Genomic DNA, 11616 nt, shown 5'->3' with positions numbered 1-11616 from the left:
GCTCGTCAATGCCGATGTCGAAACCGCCAAAGCCAATGCGGATGTCGATGTCAAAACACGAAAGCCAATGCCAAAAACTAGAGATCCAATGTCGAGGATGTTGAAGCTGAGAAAGCCGATTCCAAGAGCGTATGTGTGAGAGAAGAGAAACCTCGGGATGATCTGTATTCATGTCAAAATCAGCCCCTCTTCTCTCTTCCCGATGCCGATACTTAGAGGAAAACTGATTGAGATCTTTCTCTCTCTACTCTCGCTTCTCTTCCTGCTTGCTGATGCCGATCGTCCCCCTTTTCTCTTCTTGCCAATGCCGAAGGTGTGTGTGTGTCTATGCGTGTGGTGACACACACACTTGTCGAATCGAGTGTGTGGGCGTCTGTGTGGGAAACACACACACTTCTTCTTGTTCTTGCTACGACTCCTTCTCTATCTAGTGCTCCTGCTTTTCTTCTCTGTAGCGCTACCCAATAGCCAAGAAAATTTCAACACTATGCTATATTAATCTTTAGGTAGCGCTACTTGTAAGAAACCCGAAACTGCCCTTGCCTTGATCCTCCACCCAACCTCCCTTTATAGGCCTTGCCCCTAGGATCCCATCTCCATTGGCAGCCAACCCTTGGCCCCGGTCCTTGGCCTCCCTTGGGTTTTCCCTTGGCATTACATTACTCCCCCCTTGGAGAAGTATTTTGGTCCTCAAAAACAAAAGTGGTGATATCTTCATAAGTGACAATAATGTTTTCTATAGTTGCATCCCTCATGGATCTAGCTGTTTGTTTGATCGTAACACGTCTCAGTAGGAGGTCCAATGGAAATCAAGAGTAACATCTTGATTTTCCACATTGTTGTCCCTTTGCAATAGTCATGTGTAACTGGCTCATATACAACATAGTGTGTAGACTCCATTTAGAAATCACTTGAGTATGTTAGTTATCACAACTAAGATGTACCTGAAAGAGTACCTCTTTTCACTTTCTATGAAAGTAACTGGCTGACGTAACTCATCAGCCAAGTTTAAGTCCTCGACTTGTTATCTTCTCGTATCAGTAAACAACCTCACCATAATCATTGTTCAAGGTTGAGAACCTGAATTATACATGAAGAGACTAAACCTAATCGCAAACTTGCTTTAACTTATGATAAGCAAACTTCAACTAGAGCAATAAATGTGTCATAATAATCAATATCTAATTCTCCTAAATGATTTTCTCATATTAAACTGATCATTTAATGTGGGGAAGTGCCAAGGGAGAAAAAGCTAGAATATTGGTTAAGTTAGCAGACCGGCCACAGTAGGGATCCAAAGGAGGGAAAATAGGGATCCAAAGGGGGGACCATCTGCAAAAAGAGCCATGTGAAACAACGAGCTAAAAAGACCCTAAGGTTCAGCCCATTAAGACTTCCAAAATGCTAAGGTTCCAAAATTCAAAGGTTGTGTCCAAAGGTCAACCTTAGGGAAAATTGGATGCTTAGTGTGTGCCCAAAAAGTCTTTCTGCATCCCTACATGGGAGGGGGCGAGCCCCAAAGCTAGGGGATGAGAGAGAAAGCCACACACACACACACACAGGCTCCCTTTACACAAAGGGAATGAGGGACACATGTCAGCTCCCTAGGCCAGATGCCCACAAGGTATGCCCAATTCCTATTGGAAGACCCTTGAAGTGGACCAATGAGAATTAGGCTAGAGTAAATCTAGTTTAATTAATTTAAAAACATTTAATAAAAGAAACCAATAAGAATTAAGTGTCCTAGAAGACTATTGGGCAGTCTCCCAAGGGGTCCAATGAGCATTCAGGAGCCCTATGGCTTGCCTGATTCCTATTGGCCAGGAGGCAAAGGGGTCCAATGAGAGTTTAGTTTAATTATTTAATTATCTAAAGCTCTCACAAAAGGGGAAAGGGGGACACATGTCAGAAGGCTATCACTTATGCTGCTTAATCCCTATTGGCTTGACCTGGGGGGGTCCAATAAGGCAAAAGCCAGACTAACATAGCAGCTAGGGCTCGCCCAAGAGAGAGAGGGGGCTGATTTTTGCTTGGCATTCACTCTCACATTCTCACACTTGACCATGTGTGAAGGGAAAATACTCTATCTCCTCCCAAGCTTTAATGGAGAGCTCATCACCTACTCCAAGCTTGTGAGATAGAAGCCTACATCAACACTCTCTTGGCATGTGGATGCAAATCCAACCAAGAGCCAAGCTTCAATGCATGCTCATCTTCTCTACCAAGCTAATTACTAAGCTAAGCTATGCTAATATGAGTGATTATGTGAGGAGATGTACTTCTTTCTCGTAAGATACTTCTTTTTCCTCTCAATCTACTCTCATACCCTGCTAGCTCTCACCATCTTCGAAGGTGTGTGAGGTCTTGGGTCTGAGAACGGGGATAATTCAAGTTGTGTTTGATTAAGTGTTTTGCCTGGTGTATGAAGCTTCCATCTTCATTGCACTAGCTAGTCTTGAAGGAACACAAAGAATTGTATTGTACAATGTCTCTCTTGATGGGAGAAACCATAATACAAAGCCTTTTGGAGGGGGGACCGGCTCCATGCAAATCCGGTCCTCAACTGTTGTCAATAGTTTAATTGCTCTCTCTTTTGAAAGTATTGTCGATGCTATCTAACTAGGTGTTATGCTTTTTGTTGCTCTCTCCACCCAAGCACTCTTGTAATTCTCATTAGGAATCAACTCTAATGAAATGCTCACTATGTTCATGCTAATTTCCGCTACACATAAGATTTTAGGCCATTAAATGTTACATTGGTATCAGAGCTCAAGGTTTCTCTTTTCTTGCTCAAGAAGGGAGGTCCTCAAGCTAGCTACAAATGGTTGGTATTATTAATTGACTGTGAGTAAGTAGAATAGGGATTTTTCAGCCTTTCAGTGCGCCTGCCTTTGTGCAGTTAACGGGGCATCACCGTCGAGAGCTATGGTCTTAATAGTGGAGTCCTACGGGGCTTGCCTACGGCTTAACCACTATTGAGCTATTAGAAGCTTGACAGGAGCCGGTGCTGTTTTGGTGTCGAAAGACCCTCTCTTCTATTCCTTGCAATTAATGGTATTCGAGCCGCGGGTACAGTAGCTTGAGTGCTTTTTCTAAAGGGGTAAAGAGGAGTAGCAACTAGGGCTTGAAGTGCCAAAGTACACCTAAAAAGTTTACACCTAAAAGTTGTTAGAATGGCTGACAATATTAAAGAGAGTGAAATTAATGTTGATAACTTTGATTTTGCTCATGAGCAAGCTACTAATGATGCTTCAATGCTTGTTAATTATCTTGTTTCTAGGCTTCAACAAGCCATGGGCAATCCATCTCTCCAAAGTGAAGTGCAACGGCAGCTCCGTGCTCACGGGATTCTCCAAGCTCATCACCATGACGAGAGAACACCTAGGAAGCCTCCTTGTGAGACTACCAAAAGAGGTCTCTCTCCGATTCGGGAAGAAGAAGAGAATCCATATGAAGGGCTCAAGAACTTACTTCTTGATGATGCATCTCCTTCCCAAAGGAGAACTCAAGAGCCTCCACCGAAGGAACGAGAAAGAAGCGAGTCTCCCGCCACCTCGGCGGAGATGGCTCCACGAAGACGGCGGGCTAAACGCTCTCCATCACCACCAAAGCGGAGAAGACCATCACACTCTTCTCCACGTCATAATTCAAAGAGGGATGATAAAAAGCAAGAGAAGAAAAAGGCGAGAAAGAGGACACCCTCTTCTCCATCTTCTTCATCCTCTTCCTCTTATGAAAGCTATGGTGAAGACGACAAAGATCAAGACAAGAAAAAGGCGAGAAAGAGGTCACCCTCTTCTCCACCTTCTTCAAATTCTTCATTTTCTGAAGAAAGTGATGGTGCAACTTTTGAACCATCAAAAAGAAGAGGCCATAGAAAATCCTATGCCGCATGGAAGAGGTCGTCCAAGCTGAAGAAATTCAAAGAGGGAGGGAAGAGCATCTCTTTCCTTACCTATGATGGCACCTTCGGTGCTACAGACAAAGTTTTGGCCTTTATCCAGCAATTCGATGCGGCGTTTGGAGATGAGGGCTTCACGGAGTCCTCTAAGCTACGCCATGTAGCTATGCACTTTCAAAAGTCCGCCAGACAATGGTGGTCTAGCCTACGAGCCAACGGTGAAGCTCCACGAACATGGAAGGCTTTAAGAGCTTCCATTATGAAGCAGTTTTTGGCCACCGATGCCAAAGACAAAGTACTCACCGAATGGCGAAGCTTAAAGCTCTCTCCCAATGAATCCATCCACAAATATGTAGACAAGTTTTGGGACCTACAACTCAAAGCCACTGTCTTCAAAAAGTTGGATTTTGGAGAGCAAAAGCAACAATTTTGTGCGGGCTTAACCGAAGAAATGGCGGAGTATGTCAACTCCCAAAGGCCACGTACCATATCGGCGGTAATACACCATACTATGGTGGCCTCGCGAATCAATTTCCAAACGGGGGGTAAAAGAAATAATAAGCCCCCGGAAAACAAAGGTTCCAATGAGCCTAAGGGGAAGGACAATGTCCAAAAGTCTCCTAAGGGCAATTCCAACAAAGCTAAAGAGAAGGGAGTTTACAAAGGAAAGAATAAACTCTCTCCTGAAGAGCTTGAGCGTTATCGTAAAGATAACCGGTGTTTCAAGTGCGGCGAACAAGGGCATGCGTACCGCGCTTGTCCCCAAAAGAACAACCGCCAAGATCCTCCTAGAGCTTCTTTGGTTGAAATCCAAGAGGAGGAGATTCACCAAACTCACCACAAAGGATCTCCTCTATGCCATGCTTGGGGAAAGGTAAGAGAACATGATGCTTTTATTCTCTTTGACCCTGGTTCTACTCACAATTTTATATCTATGGAGTTAGCCACCAAGCTAGGCATACAATCCTACGAGATGGGAGATATCCTACCCGCAGACAGTGCCTTCAAGGGGCAAGAAGCTTCAGTCACTCCCTTAATCGGGAAATTGAGGCTTCATGTCCAAGGCTATGTGGACAAAGAGGACTTCTTTATCTCTCCTCTCAAGCATGAGGATGTAATCCTAGGGGCACCATGGTTTGACCGTTTGGCTGCCCATGTTAAATTTCCTGAAAGGAGAATCTCCTTTAAGTTCAGGGAAAAGGACATGTATATAGATGCTAGGGAGATGGGTAACACCATCCCCATTGTACATACACCAGCTTTCAACAAGTCAATAAAGAGCTCTATTTCCGTGTACATGATTTTTGTTAAAGATTCTCAAAATGAACCTAATGCTTTAGCAAAAGAAAATAAAAGCAACCAAAAGGAATTAGAGTTATCCAATTTTCTCAAGGGGTTTCAAGATGTCTTTATTGACGACATCCCTTCTGAGCTACCTCCTAAACGAGGTAATGACGACCATGCAATTGAACTTCTTCCAGGAAGTTCACCGCCTAACAAACCTCCTTATAGAGTTTCTCAAGCTCAACAAGAGGAGATTATGCGGCAAGTGCATGAGTTAATTGAGAAGGGCATGGTTAGGCCTAGCTCATCTCCATTTTGCTCACCTGTGCTATTAGTGCAAAAGAAAGACGGCACATATCGTATGTGTGTCGACTATAGAGCACTAAATAGGATCACTATCAAGAATAGGTTTCCCGTTCCACGGGTAGAAGACCTATTTGATAAGCTACAAGGATCGACCTACTTCAGTAGGATTGACCTAAAAAGTGGCTATCATCAAATAAGGATAGTTGATCAAGACATTGTAAAGACCGCATTTCGTACTACATTTGGTCTTTACGAATACATTGTCATGCCTTTTGGCTTGACTAATGCACCAGCCACATTTAACCGCTTGATGGAGAAGCTGTTCAGACCTCATCGAACCTTCACTGGAGTGTTCTTTGATGATATTATCATCTACTCTAATTCATTAGAGGAACACAAGCAACACCTCCAGGTAATATTTCAAGTTTTAAGAGAGAATAAACTTTATGTTAATCGAAAGAAAAGTGAATTTTTCTTGCAAGAGATTCAATATTTAGGTCACATTATCTCTCAAGATGGAATCCAAATGGATCCATCCAAGTTAGAGGTAATAAAAGGATGGCCTAAACCAAGGAATCTTCATGAACTAAGAAGCTTTATAGGTATGTGTGCATACTATAGACGCTTCATAGAAAAGTTCTCACAAATTGCGGGACCATTACATGACCTAACAAAGAAAAATGTTAGGTATACGTGGTCTGCTAAGGAAAACAATGCTTTCGAAAAGCTTAAAGAAAAGCTTATCTCTCAACCTGTGCTTACACTACCGGATCTCTCAAAACCATTTGAGGTCCAATGTGATGCTTGTGGTGATTGCCTTGGGGCTGTTTTGCTCCAAGAAGGGCACGCCATAGGCTATGAGAGTCGAAGGCTCGACCCTGTTGAGCAAGCTCTAGGCATATACGAAAAAGAACTCCTTGCAGTTCTACATGCCTTAGACTCATGGAAGCACTATTTATTGGGGACTCCTTTCATTCTGCGAACGGATCACCAAAGTCTTAAGTACTTCATGACGCAGACCAAGCTCTCCGACAAACAAATGAGGTGGGCAAATTTCCTTTCGCAATTTCATTTTCATATTGCTCACATTGCTGGCAAGCATAATCAAGTAGCCGATGCACTCTCAAGACGACCGAGAGTGAATGCGGTTTCCATAGCAACTCACAATGATCTATCTTCAATGATAGATGAGTATGCTATTGATCCCGATTTTAGAGATGTGATTTCAGCCCTTGCATTAGGGAAGAAAGAAGAACCATTTACTTTACAAGATGGTTATCTTCTCTATGGCAATAGACTATGCGTTACTAACTCACTACGTGAGAAAGTAATGTATGAATCTCATGCTCCCCCATATGCGGGGCATAGAGGGATTCAGTCTACCCTAAAGGGAATTGAAACATATTTCTATTGGCCTACCATGAAAGTGAACATACATGAGTATGTTTCCAAATGTGTGGTATGTCAAAAGACAAAATTTGATAGAGGGAAGCAACTTGGATTGCTTCAACCCTTGCCAATCCCTAATTCACCGTGGGAGAGCATATCCATGGATTTTATCTTTGGATTGCCTAAGTCTATCCATGGGAATACGGGAATATGGACGATAGTAGACAGGTTCAGTAAACAAGCTCATTTTATACCTGTCAAAAAGACTATCAAAGCCCATCAAATGGCAACCCTCTTCATTTCACAAATTTTCAAGTACCATGGCTTGCCAATGTCCATAGTGTCGGATAGAGATCCTAGAATGACCAGTAATTTTTGGAAGGGTCTCTTTGAGAATTTAGGAACAAGGCTAAACTTCTCTTCGGCCTATCATCCACAAACTGATGGCCAAAGTGAAATAGCTAACCTAACTATTCTCGATCTACTAAAAGCCTACGTAACGGAAGTAGATCAAAGATCCCAATGGGAGAAGTACTTACCCCTAGTAGAGTATGCTTACAATAACACTGTACATACTTCTACAGGAAAAGTACCTTTCGAGGTAATTGAGGGAAGATCAAAAAGTCCCTTGCTACTTAAGGTACATGGGAAGATCTTCGCTGCAGATGAGTATAGCCGAGACCTACAAGAATCTTTCCAAAAGATTAAGGATGCTATCTCTATCTCACAGCAAAGGCAAAAGGCTGCTGCTGACAAGCACAGAAGAGCCCAAGCCTTTAAAGAAAACGATTGGGTCTTGTTAAAGTTTCCCAAGGCTCGATTAAGGCACACGACGGGCAAGAATCCTACGGGCCACCAAAAGTACTATGCTAAACTAGCAAAAAGGTACTATGGTCCCTTCCAGATTCTTAGGCCAATTAATGAAATGGCCTATCAACTTAAGTTGCCCAATCATTGGCTCATACACAATGCTTTTCATGTGAGCCTCTTAAAGCCTTACAAAGGAGAGCCACCTCAAGAACCAACTATTGAAGACCCACCGGAGATCGAGGACCACGAGGAGGTGCTGCAGCCCGAGTCCATTCTCCGACATGAAGACAAGGTATTAAGAGGCGGTAAGACTATCCGACGATATCTTATTAAGTTTAAGAATTATCCTTTTGAAGATGCTAGATGGATGCAAGGCATACAATTAAAGGATAACCTAAACCTTGTCAATGCTTACAATGCTTCCCAAGAGTAAGCAAATGTACAAAATGTTAAAAATGAACAAAAATTTTTGTCTTATAAGACTCTCTTTTTCTTGATTTGTGCACAAAAATGAAGTAGTATGCATGCTTAGATCAAGTTTGTGGAGACGACGTCTCCCAAACACCAAGTAGAGCTTGTCACTCTACTATGGAAGACTGATAGGACTAATGTGCAGACATGCTTGCGGCAGCCTCAGGCTCTCAAGCGCCAAATGGACTAGTCATCCATTATGGAATGATGTCGTAGGGTAACATAGGGATCCTCTACCCGCTAAGAAAAGGACTCATGCATATGCTTTATCTTCTCTACACCATAGTCGAGGACGACTATGATTTCAAGAGAGAGGTAATGTCATAATAATCAATATCTAATTCTCCTAAATGATTTTCTCATATTAAACTGATCATTTAATGTGGGGAAGTGCCAAGGGAGAAAAAGCTAGAATATTGGTTAAGTTAGCAGACCGGCCACAGTAGGGATCCAAAGGAGGGAAAATAGGGATCCAAAGGGGGGACCATCTGCAAAAAGAGCCATGTGAAACAACGGGCTAAAAAGACCCTAAGGTTCAGCCCATTAAGACTTCCAAAATGCTAAGGTTCCAAAATTCAAAGGTTGTGTCCAAAGGTCAACCTTAGGGAAAATTGGATGCTTAGTGTGTGCCCAAAAAGTCTTTCTGCATCCCTACATGGGAGGGGGCGAGCCCCAAAGCTAGGGGATGAGAGAGAAAGCCACACACACACACACAGGCTCCCTTTACACAAAGGGAATGAGGGACACATGTCAGCTCCCTAGGCCAGATGCCCACAAGGTATGCCCAATTCCTATTGGAAGACCCTTGAAGTGGACCAATGAGAATTAGGCTAGAGTAAATCTAGTTTAATTAATTTAAAAACATTTAATAAAAGAAACCAATAAGAATTAAGTGTCCTAGAAGACTATTGGGCAGTCTCCCAAGGGGTCCAATGAGCATTCAGGAGCCCTATGGCTTGCCTGATTCCTATTGGCCAGGAGGCAAAGGGGTCCAATGAGAGTTTAGTTTAATTATTTAATTATCTAAAGCTCTCACAAAAGGGGAAAGGGGGACACATGTCAGAAGGCTATCACTTATGCTGCTTAATCCCTATTGGCTTGACCTGGGGGGGTCCAATAAGGCAAAAGCCAGACTAACATAGCAGCTAGGGCTCGCCCAAGAGAGAGAGGGGGCTGATTTTTGCTTGGCATTCACTCTCACATTCTCACACTTGACCATGTGTGAAGGGAAAATACTCTATCTCCTCCCAAGCTTTAATGGAGAGCTCATCACCTACTCCAAGCTTGTGAGATAGAAGCCTACATCAACACTCTCTTGGCATGTGGATGCAAATCCAACCAAGAGCCAAGCTTCAATGCATGCTCATCTTCTCTACCAAGCTAATTACTAAGCTAAGCTATGCTAATATGAGTGATTATGTGAGGAGATGTACTTCTTTCTCGTAAGATACTTCTTTTTCCTCTCAATCTACTCTCATACCCTGCTAGCTCTCACCATCTTCGAAGGTGTGTGAGGTCTTGGGTCTGAGAACGGGGATAATTCAAGTTGTGTTTGATTAAGTGTTTTGCCTGGTGTATGAAGCTTCCATCTTCATTGCACTAGCTAGTCTTGAAGGAACACAAAGAATTGTATTGTACAATGTCTCTCTTGATGGGAGAAACCATAATACAAAGCCTTTTGGAGGGGGGACCGGCTCCATGCAAATCCGGTCCTCAACTGTTGTCAATAGTTTAATTGCTCTCTCTTTTGAAAGTATTGTCGATGCTATCTAACTAGGTGTTATGCTTTTTGTTGCTCTCTCCACCCAAGCACTCTTGTAATTCTCATTAGGAATCAACTCTAATGAAATGCTCACTATGTTCATGCTAATTTCCGCTACACATAAGATTTTAGGCCATTAAATGTTACAAAATGCTTACTTATTGGATTGCTTGGTGCTACTGTACACATTTTGCATATTCTGTAGCGATAGATTACACTTTGTAATTTGCCTAATCTGCCTATCATCCCCTTGGATACTGATAGTACTGAGGTGTGTTTCCCCACACTTTACAGATAGTCTTCGAAAATGAATGGTAAATAGGGACCACCGTTCCTTACAACGTTGCCGAGAAATCAATAAAATGACTGGTAAATAGGGACCATCGTTCCTTACAACATTGCAAAGAAATTGAGAGTCAATTCTCTTATTTCAAAAGTTTTTGCGTACAAGATTGAGAAGGATAGGTACAAGGCATTGCTAGTAGAAAAGTCAGCCTTGAACTTTGACTTCTTATGGTTAAAAAGTAAGAATGTAGATGTAGACAAAGGAAGAAAGAGATTCATCAAGATTGTAGACGACATTGACATCATATCTTGGTTAGATTTACTTTTGGACAATTTATATATAACCATCAGTGACTCTCTTTTCAAGCTAACAATTGGTATCCCTATGGGCACCAATTGTGCCGTTTCTCTTGCTAATTTCTATCTTTTTACTTATGAGTTTGATTTTATGGAGCATCTTGTCCTTGTTGCTAACAGTTGCCTAATATTTTTGCACAAGTTATGCAATGTAAGACGCTTTGTAGATGATCTTTTTGTTCTTGACATTTCTTCTTTTCAAGATTTTATGTAAATGAATTCGAGTTTTGTAGGTGGAGGAATTTATCCTAAGGAGTTTTGTGAACTTATCTGTACCAATAATAGTGATTCTTGTGCCTTTTTAGACCTTAAGATTTTTCAGACTCCCTTGGGATTAGAAGTAGATATCTATGATAAGCACCTTGAACCAGAATATGTCAATCTAAATATCATCCGCATGCCTCACATTTCTTCAAACATTTCTCTTTTAGCTAAGTACGGTGTCATTTGCTCTTAGTTATTTAGATTTTCTCGTCTTTGTTCTAGTAAATCTGCTTTTGTCGTTCAATCATGCCATCTTTTTGCTTTACTCGTTGAGAAAGAAAATGTTCGTTCATTTAGCATCGTAGTAAGTTTATTTTTAGTGTTTCTTCCTTTGAAATGTTTAGGATAATCAATAAGAAATTCAATAAAAGTGGGGAACTTAAAAGCCCACTTATTGTTTGACTTAGTAACACACTATTTTGTTGTTTTGATCTCTAGCGCTTCTGAGTATGCCCATCACCTCCGGAGGGTAATAGAAACTCAGCTTGTTGGTTTTGTAGAGTATGTTCAAAGCATGAATGATCTCTATACAAACCTGCACCTTCTGACTTAGTTGTTGTCCAAGCTATGCATGATAAAAGTGATAATCTTATTCTTCCTGTTTGGACAAGCAACGAAGTTGAGGTCACATTTTGTCAAGTTTGGATCTTTGTACTTCTTTGGTTATTTGCAGCCTCTTCTTCGTAGGTTTGTAGTAGTATTCATTTTTTGATTCCGTATTTAGCTTACGTTAGGACTTAAGAATTTGTTCTTTTAGAAGTTTTTGTGTGAAGTTTGGTTTCTAGGA

General features: G+C 41.8%; 1 pseudogene; it reads left to right on the top strand.

Annotated features, from left to right (window-relative positions):
• The first annotated feature begins 10593 nt into the window (after window positions 1-10593).
• On the top strand, window positions 10594-11231 carry LOC147449447 (uncharacterized; annotated as a pseudogene).
• The last annotated feature ends 385 nt before the right edge of the window (window positions 11232-11616 follow it).

Source organism: Adiantum capillus-veneris, chromosome 10, assembly GCF_014529385.1.
Source record: "Adiantum capillus-veneris isolate H3 chromosome 10, ASM1452938v2, whole genome shotgun sequence".
In the NCBI taxonomy this organism is placed as follows: Eukaryota; Viridiplantae; Streptophyta; class Polypodiopsida; order Polypodiales; family Pteridaceae; genus Adiantum; species Adiantum capillus-veneris.
Note: the sequence above shows the minus strand (reverse complement) of the source record. Positions and strands in the feature narration are given on the sequence as shown.